We start from the raw sequence: 15,236 nt of genomic DNA on the forward strand, positions 1-15,236 counted from the left end.
CAATAATTATCAATAAAGCTTCTGGAAGAACAAAGCAGTTATATTTATTGTTAAATATAGCACTCAACAGTAAACTCTATTTAATGAGGACATATTACACCTTTGTGTCCATTCAGTCAAGTTTGATTATATTAGGAGAAGCATGCAGTTAACTGGAAATGAAGCACCATGCTGGTAAAGCTCATTACTCTGAATGAATGTTGAAAATCTTTAGGCTACCATTCACCCAATTTTATTTATTGTCATGGTTATCTCAAATGGAGATTTGATTGGTCGTTTTTGTTTGCTAATCTTGACTAATCATAATTTAAACAAATTGAAATACATTTTGATGCTGAAGGCCATAGATCCCACCATTAGATAGGCCTAAGCCTGATGAGACCCAGGCTGTGAATTCAGCCAGGCTGTCCACATCTGACCATATTATCTCTTTCTTCTAACCTTCCTGACAGGACCTTTATTAAATGCACTGAAAAGCTGAACCTCGCAGGGCTCAAATAAAAAAACTCTCTCTTAAACAGACCTCACTGAATGGCTTGGATGAGATATGGAGATAGAGGTAGCCTAGATAATGAATTATTTAATACAAAACTGAATGAGATAAATGACTGGGTGTCATGTCTATCTCAAACTTTGTCAATTTATCCATGTATGTTTAAATGGGGAGACTTACATTAGCCTATATATAGCTTCATATAAGGAATATTCCTTATTAATTTAAGCTCAATTAGCTCAATAATCAATTAAAATTATTTATGTCCTTTGATTCGTTTATAGGCTACCGGTGCATGTTATAGTATTTTTTTTCTCTCTTACTTTTCTGTGCAGCACTTTGGCCAACCAAGGTTGATTTAAAATGTGCTTTACAAATAAAACTTGATTTTGCTAATACATCAGTTTGTCTAATAAATCATGTTTGATTTGAGCTGTAAAGTTGTTCTCATTGTATTTGCGGTTATTTCAAGATTTTAAAGGGCACCTATTATGGAATTTTGAAATGTACCTTTCATGTAGTGTGTAACATAGATCTAAGTGAACAAAAACATCCTGCAAAGTTTGAAATATGAAAGTGCACCGTATATAAAGTTATTGTCTGTCAAAAGTAAGAGTCGACTCGGGAGTCATTTTTATGAATCGTTAGAAGACCGTAGCTTTTTCTCTGACTAGATGACGTCAACTTGTCAAGTTATTTGAATACGATACGCCCACTTATTGCGCTCCAAGGCCAGGGAAAATATCATGGCGACGAGACGCTGTGTTCTGAAGTGCGACTCAAAAGACACATTTTTCATCTGCCCAAGACGGAGCATTTGAAGACTATGTGGCTACAATTCATATATACAACTATACCACAGAAGTATAGTCCGAGCCTTGTGCTTTGTTCGCGCCATTTTGAAGACGATTGCTTTACCAACTTAAATGCAATCAAACTTGGATTCGCGAGCCGCTGATATTGAAGGAAGGTTCAGTTCCAAGTGTATTTGCATCAGCTTCCTCCTCCGTATCACAACCTGTAAGTGTTATTAATAATAGTTGCTTTTATGTTTTATGTAGCATGCTTAATAATTATTTTGTTTGTTGTGTAAGCACCGTTTAGCTTCTAGGTCTTCAATGACAATTGTATTGAGATATGTGAAGTGTTTGTCATTGTTTTCGGAGTTGTCTTAAAGAATAGAGTAATACCTCGTAACGTCTGCATATTTTTTTTTTTTTTGTGTGTAAAAACGTTATGTTTATGCATCGGGCTAATGCAAACAAAGACTGATTGTGCTTTTACAATATGAACTCTGGGCTATGCTCGCTAACATAACATTAAATTCTTTATCTTATTTTTTTACTACAAACTATAAAGCAGTGGACTATAATCATTATTATAACACAATTGAATTGATAAAAGCATCATTGTACTCCGTGTTAAACAATAAGTATAGAGAGCCTAAGTCCCGCCCCTCCGCTTCCGGCTCATGGGACCTTATTTCGGAAAAAATATGTATGGAAGTCAATGGCGAGAGATAACTTATCTTTTTATTCCGTCTGAACTGTCCCCTGAACTACACATATGATGTTTGTCAATTTAAAAGGTAAATATGAAAGTCAAGAAAGTCGCAGTTTGTCATAAAACAGAAGAGTAACGTTTAGTTGTATGTGAAAATCGCTCGATGAACTACATCTCTCGTCTCGCACTATGTAGCCTACGTCACAAGATCCGTTGCTCGTATGTGTGTATTCTGGCTCAAAACACGAGTCAGGCATGACGGCGTAACGTTAGGATTATAATGTAAGACTATAGAAAAAATGACAGACGTTAGCTTCAGTAAAGTTAGCTTCATTCATTGAGAGAAAAGGTATGACGTCGCATGTGCGCCTTCTGGGTTTGTAGTCTTTGTAATTACGTATTTTCACAGTCTTATACCTCAACAGTTTTACATCAAACTGCGACTTTCTTGACTTTAAAATGTATCTTTTAAATTGACAAACATCATATGTGTAATTCAGGGCACAATTCAAACGAGATCAAAATATTTGTTGTCTCTCGCCATTGACTACCATACAATATTTTTCCGAAATAAGGTCCCATGGTGGTCGACCGGAAGGGGAGGGACTTAGGCTCTCTATTATCTATGTAAACACTGCTGGGTCATCTGACCAATCAACGCAGATTAGCGTCGTGCAAAGGAGGGGTTTGAAAAATGAGTCGTTGAACGATTCATTTGAGAGTCGGTGAGCAAATCAGGTAAAAATAAATGCATATTATACGACAACAAAAGTGTTTTTTGTCATTGCATGCATGTAAAACTGTTGTTGGGGAGTCCCAAAACAACATTACGAACATTTTAAATGTTATAATAGGTGCCCTTTAACATTTAAGTATCAGCAGTGTAACTTTGGATTAACAACCTTCAAACGTACAGTATAGGCCTACTGCAAAACGAAACTAGTTCAAAGGGGTAGAAGTACCACAGTCCAGCAAAATATGTCCAACGGACAGTGGATTCTGACAAGATTAACATTTTTGGGAATTTTGTCCTGAATCTGAGAGTAAAAAAAAAAAGTGAGTCCTGAGCAGAGATAGGCTAGACTTCAGCATTGTCCGTCTTTTTGACAGACAGGGTCGTAAACATTCCGTCATTATCTATTAGGCTATTACCCGTCATTTTAAGCAATTAAATAGGCTCTGTTTTTATTCACATTTTTATTTTTATTTTCAAACTTACAGGACAATCATATAGCTATATTTATCGTTTTGCCGCTCTTTAATACGAAGCGAAGCGGAGCACACGAGTGAACGCGATCAATTCCTTCCGTTACAGGACGAAATAAACATGAATGAACATCAACAAATATGTTGAAAGATACAGTCCAACTTACCGAAATCCGTATCATGTCTCTCATGTAATCACTCAATCAGTGTTTCAACCGCAGAAAGACGTCAACAAAACAGCTTGTTTACAATAATGTAACTCTGAAATGCCATTCGTTGACCATTAACTTGATAGTTAGCAAGAGCGCACTCACCACCAAGTGGACAGGAGTGAGAATTACAGTTACAAGGTACAATAACATCCCACTCTCAGTGTCAAAATGACGGTCGGCTTCGGGCTTTCCGTCACTGCTAAAAAAAAGAAGACGACAGAAATGCATACCGACAGTTTTTGCTTGTGAAACCTTAAAACCGTTCTGCGTTGAGCAAGATTGTATTTTAGTTGGATTTTTTGCTCAATAGTTTTCTGTAACAAATGCAGATCTACATATAAACTACAGAGAACATCAGAACCAATGACTATTGCAATGCGGTCTATTTTAATGCTAAAAAGAGCTACAGATAAAATCCTTCCTTGAGGTACTCTAAGTTCATGTTTATGCAGGCCAGACAGTGTGTTTGCTACTGTCTGTTTAGTATAAATATTTAAATGAAGAAAAAAAACTCTACAATTCATTTCGTACAAATAATTTAAAATTCCAAGTTTCCATGTCATGTCACAGGCTTTCTTCAAATTAAAAATAGCTATGACATGTTCTTTAAAAAAAAAAAGCATCACCAATATAACTTTTAAGACAGACAAGATGGTCATAGGCTACTAGTAATTCGACCTTTGCTGAATCCACATCAGGCATTAATTATGAGATGCCCAGATTCCAGTATCCAGACCAGGGTGTCATTAACCATCCTCTCCATTGTTTTGCATAAGCAACTGTTTAAAGCTTTAGGACGACAACTAATGGAATCTGGAAAGTATTTTTATGTTTGCGGATTTGTCCCAATCACTTCCATTGTAAGTTCCTCACTGTAACCCAGATGTTTGCTAGCCTGGGTTTCCCCATACTGCCTTTGTGGAGCGCGATTTTATTCACGCTGAAAGGCAGTCTGGATACCATGGACCAGATTTTCACCTCATCTAGGGAACCAATCACAGAACAGGGAGGGAGCAGCAAGACGATGACGACATCTATGCGACACAACTAAGCAGTTTGTTTATATCCATATATACCTTCGACCCTCATGTTTATCTTGCACAAACGGCAATACGTCATTGTTTACACAAAAATATCTTACCCATCGTCTTCTTCCTTGTCTAATTTCTGTCGCTCTACATACGTCATCTGGTATAATGGAAACGATTGGCTATGAGCTACGTACAGGCGCATTTGATAGACATTCTTAGCACCCAATAAACGGCGCCGGGCATTCGTAAACCACGCCTCAAATACGAGAAAATGCACATGTGGTTCCCAGACCCAAGTCTCAACGAGAATTGGGTCTGGCGTTAGCCAGGCTAGATGTTTGCCATATTTAAAGAAAAGGAGTGACAAGTCAAATATTTTGTGTGTGTGTGTGTGTGTGTGTGTGTGTGTGTGTGTGTGTGTGTGTGTGTGTGTGTGTGTGTGTGTGTGTGTGTGTGTGTGTGTGTGTGTGTGTGTGTGTGTGTGTGTGTGTGTGTGTGTGTGTGTGTGTGTGTGTGTGTGTGTGTGTGTGTGTGTGTGTGTGTGTGTAAACAACATGCCTCAAGTGCTGTTGATTGATGATATCTTGTACTGAACCGGAATATTCCTTTAAGTGAGACTAGAGGAGAATGCTGTCAGTTATGTGTATTTCAAAACGTCAGCTGGTGTGTGATCTTCTTCTGCAGCTCCTTGAGCTATAGGTGTGTCGGGCGTGGGAGATATTGTTCACCTCCAATTAGGGCTGGGCGATAAAACGATAACGATAATTATCGCGATATAATTTTTCTCGATAAAACGATATCAAGAGTTCGATAAATGTTCGATAATGTTTTTGCGCCAAAAGCGGAACGAATCTCATTTGAACCGCGCGCGCCACACGGACCGTTATCCGCTCGGCTCAAAGTCCAAACGGCAGCGCAGCGCGAGTTCACTAGAGCAGACGCGTTTACTCTGATCGGTCTCGGTCACTAGATCCAGTGAGAAGCGCTTGTATTCAGCGAGGAACACAAATGTCTCAGTGATTTAAACCAGTTTAAAGGCAGATGAAACAGCGCTGACGAACATGAGAAACACTGTGCGCAACGATACAGAGAAGGCTTTTCCGTCTACACATTTCCATCATTTACCACGGATTTAACGTTACTGTAACATTAGCCTAGTAATATTAACTGCACCATGAAATGTGCGTGGGATATAGCCTATATAAATTGAATTGTATAATATTATTAATGTAGACAATGTATTAAAGGACTAATGGAATATAATTACAGTTTTTAATAATGTATTTAGGCTACTGGTTTTCATAAATACCATAGAAACCATAAAGTTAAATTTTATCTGTGGTTATGATCTAAATGCATGATGCTGGATGACCAATGGTTCATTTTAATAAAACTAAAGAATATTACATTTTACCAAATAAAAATAATGTTGTTACTTTTTTTTTAACAGATGTTACTGTTTTTGTTAATGAACATAAATTGTATATAGTTAAATCTGCATCCTAACTCAAGCTAATACTACTGAAATAAAGATATTTATTTTGTTAGGGAAAAATGACAAATGTTTGAATGTTCTACCTCGGATTTGTGAAATGTTCCCCTGTTTGGCAAGTGTTTGTCTCATGATATGTTCTGACAATAAAGAGTAGTTTAAAAACACAACGCTCTGGTTTCTACAGCTTTCACTTTGGAGTAAAAATCTGTCTTTAAACTTGAAATAAATAAAGATTTGACATTTATCGATAATTATCGATATCGACTGATATAAAAAAAAATATCGTGATATTTTTTTTTGGCCATATCGCCCAGCCCTACCTCCAATGTACAGGAAGCATCAGAGATTCTAACTGAGCCATAAATAATCTCTTCTGTTCAAATAGCCCAGTTTGCATCTCTGCTGTTTCCTGTATATTTGAGATGAGCAATATCTCCCACGCTCCCCATCTCCTCACAGGAAGATCATGGAGCTGCTGAAGAGGATGCAGGGGAATTAGCATCTCCTGTATCATGTTCATTAAGTGACGTAAACGTAATGCACAGTGGGACTTATTAAAAATAATAATGTGCTTCTGTGTGTGTGTGTGTGTGTGTGTGTGTGTGTGTGTGTGTGTGTGTGTGTGTGTGTGTGTGTGTGTGTGTGTGTGTGTGTGTGTGTGTGTGTGTGTGTGTGTGTGGACGCAAACTGACTGTGAAATCAGCCATCACCAACACTACAACAAAACCTTAAAAATTCTGAAACTCTGACCATTTGCATATCTCACAGGACAGTGACTCACTGTTTCCTATCCAACAAATCCAGCATTCCTCATTCTGTGTCCATGCCATTTGACATAATGATGACGATTAGAGTAGTACATTATAATGTTTAAGGGGTTAAACAAACAATGTATGCATGTTGAATCCACAAGTTGTAATGTATTATATTCCCCATAGTTATAATGTATTATAAGTCTCACATCTTGATATTGTTTAAAGCAGGGTTCCTCAAATTCTGTCCTGGAGGGCCAATGTCCTGCAACGTTTAGCTCCAACCCTGATCAAACACACTAGATATGAGTTTCTAGTGATCCTGAAGACATTGATTAGCTTGTTCAGGTGTGTTTGATCAGGGTTGGAGCTAAACTCTGCAGGACAGTGGCCCTCCAAGACCGAGTTTGAGGAACCCTGCTTCAAAGGGACACTTCACCCATTTGCATTAAGCTTTGTATTGTTAGAAAAACAGTCATATATTATAATGGTTGTGGTTTTTTCCTTTATTTTTCCCTGAGATGGGAGAAATAAGGATTTAAGTGTTTCACTTCCTGCTTATAGTGACGTAAAAATGGTAATTTTGCGTCATTATAAGCAGGAAGTCACATTTAATTGAATAGTGTATGAGACTACAAACACTAGCTCCTCATTATTCCAGGGGGTGGGACCCACTCACTCTACAGGCCTATTACAGATCAGTGGGTGGGACTAAACTTACAGAAACTAAAATAAATATCCGCCATCTTGTTTGGAAGCTATCAAGCTAAGCTAACAAGCGCTTATGGAGTCATATGGGAATTTACGAGAATGGCTGAAGGAACTACACATGATATGGAAGAAGAGGATTTTGAAAGTCTGTTGCTCGAAACAGATGTCCGTGGCTGTCTGTACGAGTCGCAATATAGCGAAGAGCAGCTTAGGCTGATGGAGGAACAGGAGGCGCCGGCGGCTTCTGCAGAGTGCAGCCGAGGCAGAAGACCTGCCTATCGCGGACGAAAAGCCCAGACTGGCTCGAGCTGGGGCGGACTGGTGGTGCATGTGCGCATACGGACAGCATAGAGTCCGTCTGCTGCAAAGAATTTCAACGATGGCAATTTCTCCTGGACGAAATCTCTGAATCAGACGAGAACACGGACGTTTGCGTTGTGAACCATCATAGTTCCGCACCGCATCTGTTCTGACTGAACATCCCGGTACCATGCAATAATTCACCATTTTGAAAGAAATACAAACGATGAGTAATTCACTAATGAGTTCGCCAACTAACTTTAATGTTTGTGTGAAATTAATTTCAAGCTCTGGTGGTTAGCTAGCTTTGAGCTAGCGAAGAGTGATTTCTCCATAGACAGTATATAAACTGGACACAGCGACCCCATAGGTTTCAACGGAGAAAAGTGAAGTCAATTAGAAGCAATCACTTCCTGATGGCTGGGCGAACTGCGCAGGCTCAAACTGAGCTTGACGACGTAGATGTGACGTGAGCAACCTGTCTGACAGCTGTAAGTCTTCTAGTAGCTGTGCCATGAGAAATCTGAATCATTCCCTTCCGAATCTCGCAGAGACGGAGAGCGTGAGTATTAGCTGTCCATGAGCTAGCAGCGGGAGCAACTTTATGACTCTCTATGGGCTTCTCCCTTGCCTTTATGCCTCCACGTCCCCCTGATTGCTTGCGAGCTTCTCTGCATGTCTATACGGTAATTTCTCGACTTGTGCGACAGAAAGTCGAGTGGTTATGACGCAATCGTTAGCCTATTTTTACAAAAACTGCTTCTACGGGGCCATAACGTAAGATACAAGGTAATGGAGCCTTTTATTCATTGTCGTGTTTCTTTAGAAATAAATAATGGACAAATGGAGTCTTTAAACGCCTCAGATGTAAAGTTATTCGCTGTCAAAGTGACGCCAAAATGAATGGGAGTCAATGGAATGCTAACAGCAGGTGGGGGTCCGCTAATCAATGGCGGCCCCCGGGGAAGCTTCAGTTTCCGGCTGATGGATTACCCCCTTGGATTTCTCTGATCGACGGATACCTCATATGCGCCGTTCTGGATTAGTGGGAGTGGCTTGCGGAGCTTTGCAATGTGGTGCATTGTGGGAGTTGTTGTCTTTCATACAAACGCGCCCTAAAGTTACTTTCTGTCTTTTCTCGGTCAGGAAGGCACCAAATTCAAAAATAATTAAAGCTGCAAGCAGCATTTGTCGGTGTTCAAGCAGTTAAGGCCTTTGAGCACATTTAAGCATTTAAGACATTAAGATTTATTTAGCAAGCTTTTAATCACTGACATCATAGATGGAATTGACCATGTTTTAGCATGATTTAGCATGATATACCATATTTTAGTGTGATTTTTCATGATTTACCATGTTCTTGTATGATTTACCATGAATCTAGCATGATTTACTATAGTTTACCATGATATACCAAGTTCTAGTATGATTCAGCATGATTTACTCTGTTCTATTATGGTTTACAACAATTGAACACATTGTAGTATGATTTAATATGATTCTAGCATGATTTACCATAGTTTACCATGATTTATCTTAGTTTACCTTGATTTACCATGTTACAGGATGATTTACCATGATATACCACATTCTAGAATGATTTACCAGGAATCTAGCATGATTTACCCTATTTACTATGATTTACCATGTTTCTAGAGTTATTTACCATGATTTACCACGTTGCTAGCAATAATGTGAAGCATCAGAACAAATGAAGTGATAAACTCTGACAAAATATGATTGTGTTATAATAGTAATCGTTATGTAAGGGATTTTTTAGTGTCTAAATATATACATGTAAAATGAAAGTGAGCCAATAAGTGGTCTTCTACTGCCCTCTGCTGGACATTCTACTTATTAATAGTCTTTTAATATGTACTTTTACAAGTCTTGATTTTTACCAGTATTTTGCAATAAACCAAACCAGTTTTTCCATGTTAACTCCATTATGCATGCTTACACACATTACACGTCCATCAAAATAACAAAGATATAGCTTTAAGCATTTGTTTGTTAGTCAATGCTGAAAGCTGATAAAAAGATTACAAATATAATCCTGCTGCTCTCTCTAGTGGACGACAGTGTTATTGCAGCCTCCATCTTACAGTTGAAGTGAATGAATGGAAATTAGTTTTTTTTTTTAACTTATATTTCGGGAACGAGAAGGCAAAAAAATCTGAAAATCGGAGTTTAGATAGTGCTCGAGGGGCCCTGTGTAATGAGACCATCCTGGTGTTGGTGGGTGATTGGGGCCGGGAGTTATTCCCGTTCAAATGCAATCCTTTTTTGGCTTATATCTCGGGAATGCCCGGGCCAAATCGCACCAAAATCGAATCGAAGCTAGGCGGGGACGGGCCCTTTCCAACAAGCTATTCCACAAGGATCGGGGTGGTCTGGTTCGGGAGTTACAGCCGTTCAAATTCGGAGGTCTCGCGAATTCGACATTCGCGGGGGGGCGTTCCTGAGCTCCGCGACAATAGATTTCGATTAAGAGCCTGGAGAGGACCTTACCATCAAAATTTGAGCGCGCAACGACTTTCCGTTTTCGAGTTATGAATGAATTTGTACTGCGAGGGGCGTGGCCTAAATGGCGGCCTCCGTTTCACTTTCACAATTCCCATTTCTCAGTGTGATACAATTGTCAATAGTAATACTCCAATAGATTAATTTTGTCAAAATGTGATTGTAAATGTTAAAATAGTGATTTTATAAAGTCTAAATATGAATTATAGAACAATATTAGTGAGTAGTATGACCAAGTGGCCAGAAGGGGGCAGTATTAAACCACTTATGTCAATATGACTAGTTTGCAAAAGTAGGTTTTTAACATAATAGCAAATATTGAATGAACAATTTTATTGACAGTAGTGGTTCTTGAGGCAAAGTTGTTCAGTATGAGGAGATCTATCAAAATATATGCATATTATGTGGATGTTTTTAACACCACGTGATTACAGAGATGGAAAATACCATTTACAGCCAATACAGGCAAGTCACCATAGGGAATACATGGTTTTCAAAGCTTTTTAACAGTTATAGCGCCACATATGGTCCGATCTCCATGAAACTCGGCGTGCTTCTTCAGCATGTTATGACACATATGCCTACCAATTTCTGTGAAGTTTTGAGTTTTTGTTTAGGATTTATAGGCTTTTGAGTGTAATTTGCCACGCCCATTTTTTAAAATGACCCTGTTACAGCCACCCAAAGGCAAAAGTTCAACTTTTTTTCAATAATTATTGATCTAGAGAGTCCAGAGAATTGTCCTAGACTTGTTTGGTTCTGATTGGGCGAAAAACCAAGGACTAGTTCGTAAAAGTAGGTTTTTAACATATTCGTGAATATTTAATAAACGGTTTGATTGACAGCAGTGGTTCTTGAGGCAAATATGTTCACCATGAGGAGATCTATCAAATGATATGCATATTGTGACGATATTTGTAACACCACGTGATTACAGAGCCTTAAAACTCGTTAGCGCCAACTAGTGTCCGATTTCTTTCAAAACTCTTACAGACCTCTGGGGCCATGAGTTGAACACGCCCATCGAGTTTCGTTCTGATTGGCCTCCGTTAACCTTGTCTAATAGGTGATTCAACTTAATTGGCCAATGGCGGCCATGTTTTTTGAGATACGCCAATATCCTTTTACACATACATGGGGCCTTGGGCCAAGACACTGCATACCAAATTTTAAGTGAATCGGACAAACGGTCAGGTGTTTATATGTTTTTTCTGTGTTATAGCGCCACCATGTGGCCAATCGACGCCTTTTTTTTATCGTGACCTCAGATTGACCTCCTACACATGTGTACCAAGTTTGGTGAAGCTATCTCATTTACTTCTCGAGTTATAGGCATTTTAGTCAAATAGGCTCCTCCCACAACGTTGATTTTGCGCCCCCTAGCGAGCCCGATTTGAAAATTCAACTTTTTTTCGATCATTATTGATCTTCAGACTCCAGAGAACATTTCTGCACTGGTTTAGTTCCGATCGGGCAAAAAACCAGGGACTACTTTGCAAAAGTAGATTTTTGACAAAATTCAAAATGGCGGAAAAATTTGCATACCGGAAATGAAATCGGAGATATACATTTTTTACGTCAGGTGGTCAGCTTTCCAATGATATGAGACATTTGAGTCTACGACATACGGTCTAGGAGTTATGAGCAGTTTTGTGCAATTGATTGCTATAGCGCCACCTATAGGCCAATCGGGCTCATAATTTGATAACCTCTCCTCGATTTTTGTACTACCTACTGGCAAAGTTTCAAGTCTCTAGCACTTACGGTTTGGGCTGCACGATGCGTTTTACAGGAGAATAATAATAATAATTAAAGCTGCAAGCAGCATTTGTCGGTGTTCAAGCCTTTAAGGCCTTTGAGCACATTAAAGCATTTAAGACATTAAGTTGTATTTAGCAAGCTTTTAACCACTGACATAATAGATAGAAAAGTCCATTTACCATGATTTACAATTTACCATACATTTAGCATGATTTACCATAGTTTACCATGATTTATCAAAGTTTACCATGATTTACCATGTTCTAGGATGATTTATAATGATTTACTATGTTCTAGTATGATCACCATGATTTACCATGACTTACCATGTTCCAGTATGATTTACCATAGTTTTCCATGATATACTAAGTTCTAGTATGATTCACCATGATTTACCTTGTTCTAGCATGATTTACAACAATTGAATACATTCTAGTTTGATTTAATATGATTCTAGCATGATTTACCATAGTTTACCATGATTTATCTTTGTTTACCTTGATTTACCATGTTACAGGATGATTAACCATGTTACAGGATGATTAACCATGATACACCACATTCTAGCATGATTTACCCTATTTACTGTGATTTACCATGTTTCTAGCAATAATGTGAAGCATCAGAACAAATGAAGTGATAAACTCTGACAAAATATGATTGTGTTATAATAGTAGGCTAATCGTTATGTAAGGGATTTTTTAGTGTCTAAATATATACATGTAAAATGAAAGTGAGCCAATAAGTGGTCTTCTACTGCCCTCTGCTGGACATTCTACTTATTAATAGTATTTAACATGTGCTTTTTCAAGTCTTGATTTTTACCAGTATTTTGCACTAAACCAAACCAGTTTTTCCATGTTAACTCCATTATGCATGCTTACACACATTACACGTCCATCAAAATAACAAAGATATAGCTTTAAGCATTTGTTTGTTAGTCAATGCTGAAAGCTGATAAAAAGATTACAAATATAATCCTGCTGCTCTCTCTAGTGGACAACAGTGTTATTGCAGCCTCCATTTTACAGTTGAAGTGAATGAATGAATGGAAATTTGGTTTTTCACTTATATTTCGGGAACGAGAAGACGAAAAAATCTGAAAATCGGAGCTTAGATAGTGCTCGAGGTGCCCTGTGTAATGAGACCATCCTGGTGTTGGTGGGCGATTGGGGCCGGGAGTTATTCCCGTTCAAATGCAATCCTTTTTTGGCTTATATCTCGGGAATGCCCGGGCTAAATCGCACCAAAATCGAATCGAAGCTAGGCGGGGACGGGCCCTTTCCAACAAGCTATTCCACAAGGATCGGGGTGGTCTGGTTCGGGAGTTACAGCCGTTCAAATTTGGAGGTCTCGCGAATTCGACATTCGCGGGGGGGCGTTCCTGAGCTCCGCGACAATAGATTTCGATCAAGAGCCTGGAGTGGACCTTACCATCAAAATTTGAGCGCGCAACGACTTTCCGTTTTCGAGTTATGAGTGAATTTGTACTGCGGGGGGCGTGGCCACCGTTATAGTTTCGCTTTCAGGCTTCCCATTTCTCAGTGACACAATTGTCAATAGTAATACTCCAATAGATGAATTTTGTCAAAATGTGATTGTAAATGTTAAAATAGTGATTTTATAAAGTCTAAATATGAATTATAGAACAATATTAGCGAGTAGTATGACCAAGTGACCAGAAGGGGGCAGTATTAAACCACTTATGTCAATATGACTAGTTTGCAAAAGTAGCTTTTTAACATAATAGCAAAAATTTAATGAACAATTTTATTGACAGTAGTGGTTCTTGAGGCAAAGTTGTTCAGTATGAGGAGATCTATCAAAATATATGCATATTATGTGGATGTTTTTAACACCACGTGATTACAGAGATGGAAAATACCATTTACAGCCAATACAGGCAAGTCACCATAGGGAATACATGGTTTTCAAAGCTTTTTAACAGTTATAGCGCCACATATGGTCCGATCTCCATGAAACTCGGCGTGCTTCTTCAGCATGTTATGACACATATGCCTACCAATTTCTGTGAAGTTTTGAGTTTTTGTTTAGGATTTATAGGCTTTTGAGTGTAATTTGCCACGCCCATTTTTTAAAATGACCCTGTTACAGCCACCCAAATAAAAAAGTTCAACTTTTTTTCAATAATTATTGATCTAGAGAGTCCAGAGAATTGTCCTAGACTTGTTTGGTTCTGATTGGGCGAAAAACCAGGGACTAGTTCGCAAAAGTAGGTTTTTAACATATTCGTGAATATTTAATAAACGGTTTGATTGACAGCAGTGGTTCTTGAGGCAAATATGTTCACCATGAGGAGATCTATCAAATGATATGCATATTGTGACGATATTTGTAACACCACGTGATTACAGAGCCTTAAAACTCGTTAGCGCCAACTAGTGTCCGATTTCTTTCAAAATTCTTACAGACCTCTGGGGCCATGAGTTGAACACGCCCACCGAGTTTCGTTCTGATTGGCCTCCGTTAACCTTGTCTAATAGGTGATTCAACTTAATTGGCCAATGGCGGCCATGTTTTTTGAGATACGCCAATATCCTTTTACACATACATGGGGCCTTGGGCCAAGACACTGCATACCAACTTTTAAGTCAATCGGACAAACGGTCAGGTGTTTATATGTTTTTTTCTGTGTTATAGCGCCACCATGTGGCCAATCGACGCGTTTTTTTTATCGTGACCTCAGATTGACCTCCTACACATGTGTACCAAGTTTGGTGAAGCTATCTCATTTACTTCTCGAGTTATAGGCATTTTAGTCAAATAGGCTCCTCCCACAACGTTCATTTTGCGCCCCCTAGCGAGCCCGATTTGAAAATTCAACTTTTTTTCGATCATTATTGATCTTCAGACTCCAGAGAACATTTCTGCACTGGTTTGGTTCCGATCGGGCAAAAAAACAGGGACTAGTTTGCAAAAGTAGATTTTTGACAAAATTCAAAATGGCGGAAAAATTTGCATACCGGAAATGAAATCGGAGATATACATTTTTTACGTCAGGTGGTCAGCTTTCCAATGATATAAGATACTTGAGTCTACGACATACGGTCTAGGAGTTATGAGCAGTTTCGTGCAATTGATTGCTATAGCGCCACCTATAGGCCAATCGGGCTCATAATTTGATAACCTCTCCTCGATTTTTGTACTACCTTGTGGCAAAGTTTCAAGTCTCTAGCACTTACGGTTTGGGCTGCACGATGCGTTTTACAGGAGAATAATAATAATAAT

General features: G+C 38.7%; 1 protein-coding gene across 2 annotated transcripts in view; it reads right to left on the minus strand.

Annotated features, from left to right (window-relative positions):
- The window catches only part of ptprn2 (protein tyrosine phosphatase receptor type N2), a 263,055-nt gene that overhangs the window by 196,333 nt on the left and 51,486 nt on the right, over positions 1-15,236 (minus strand). The window contains exon 1 of one of the 2 annotated variants that reach the window (XM_079604878.1): positions 3,370-3,500. The exons of the other annotated variant lie outside the window; for it this stretch is intronic. The gene's annotated coding sequence lies outside the window, so the exon portion shown is untranslated. Of the gene's footprint in view, positions 1-3,369; positions 3,501-15,236 lie in introns of those variants that run through there. 2 annotated transcript variants of the gene reach the window in all.

Source organism: Phoxinus phoxinus (genome assembly GCF_949152265.1).
Source record: "Phoxinus phoxinus genome assembly, chromosome: 2".
In the NCBI taxonomy this organism is placed as follows: domain Eukaryota; kingdom Metazoa; phylum Chordata; class Actinopteri; order Cypriniformes; family Leuciscidae; genus Phoxinus; species Phoxinus phoxinus.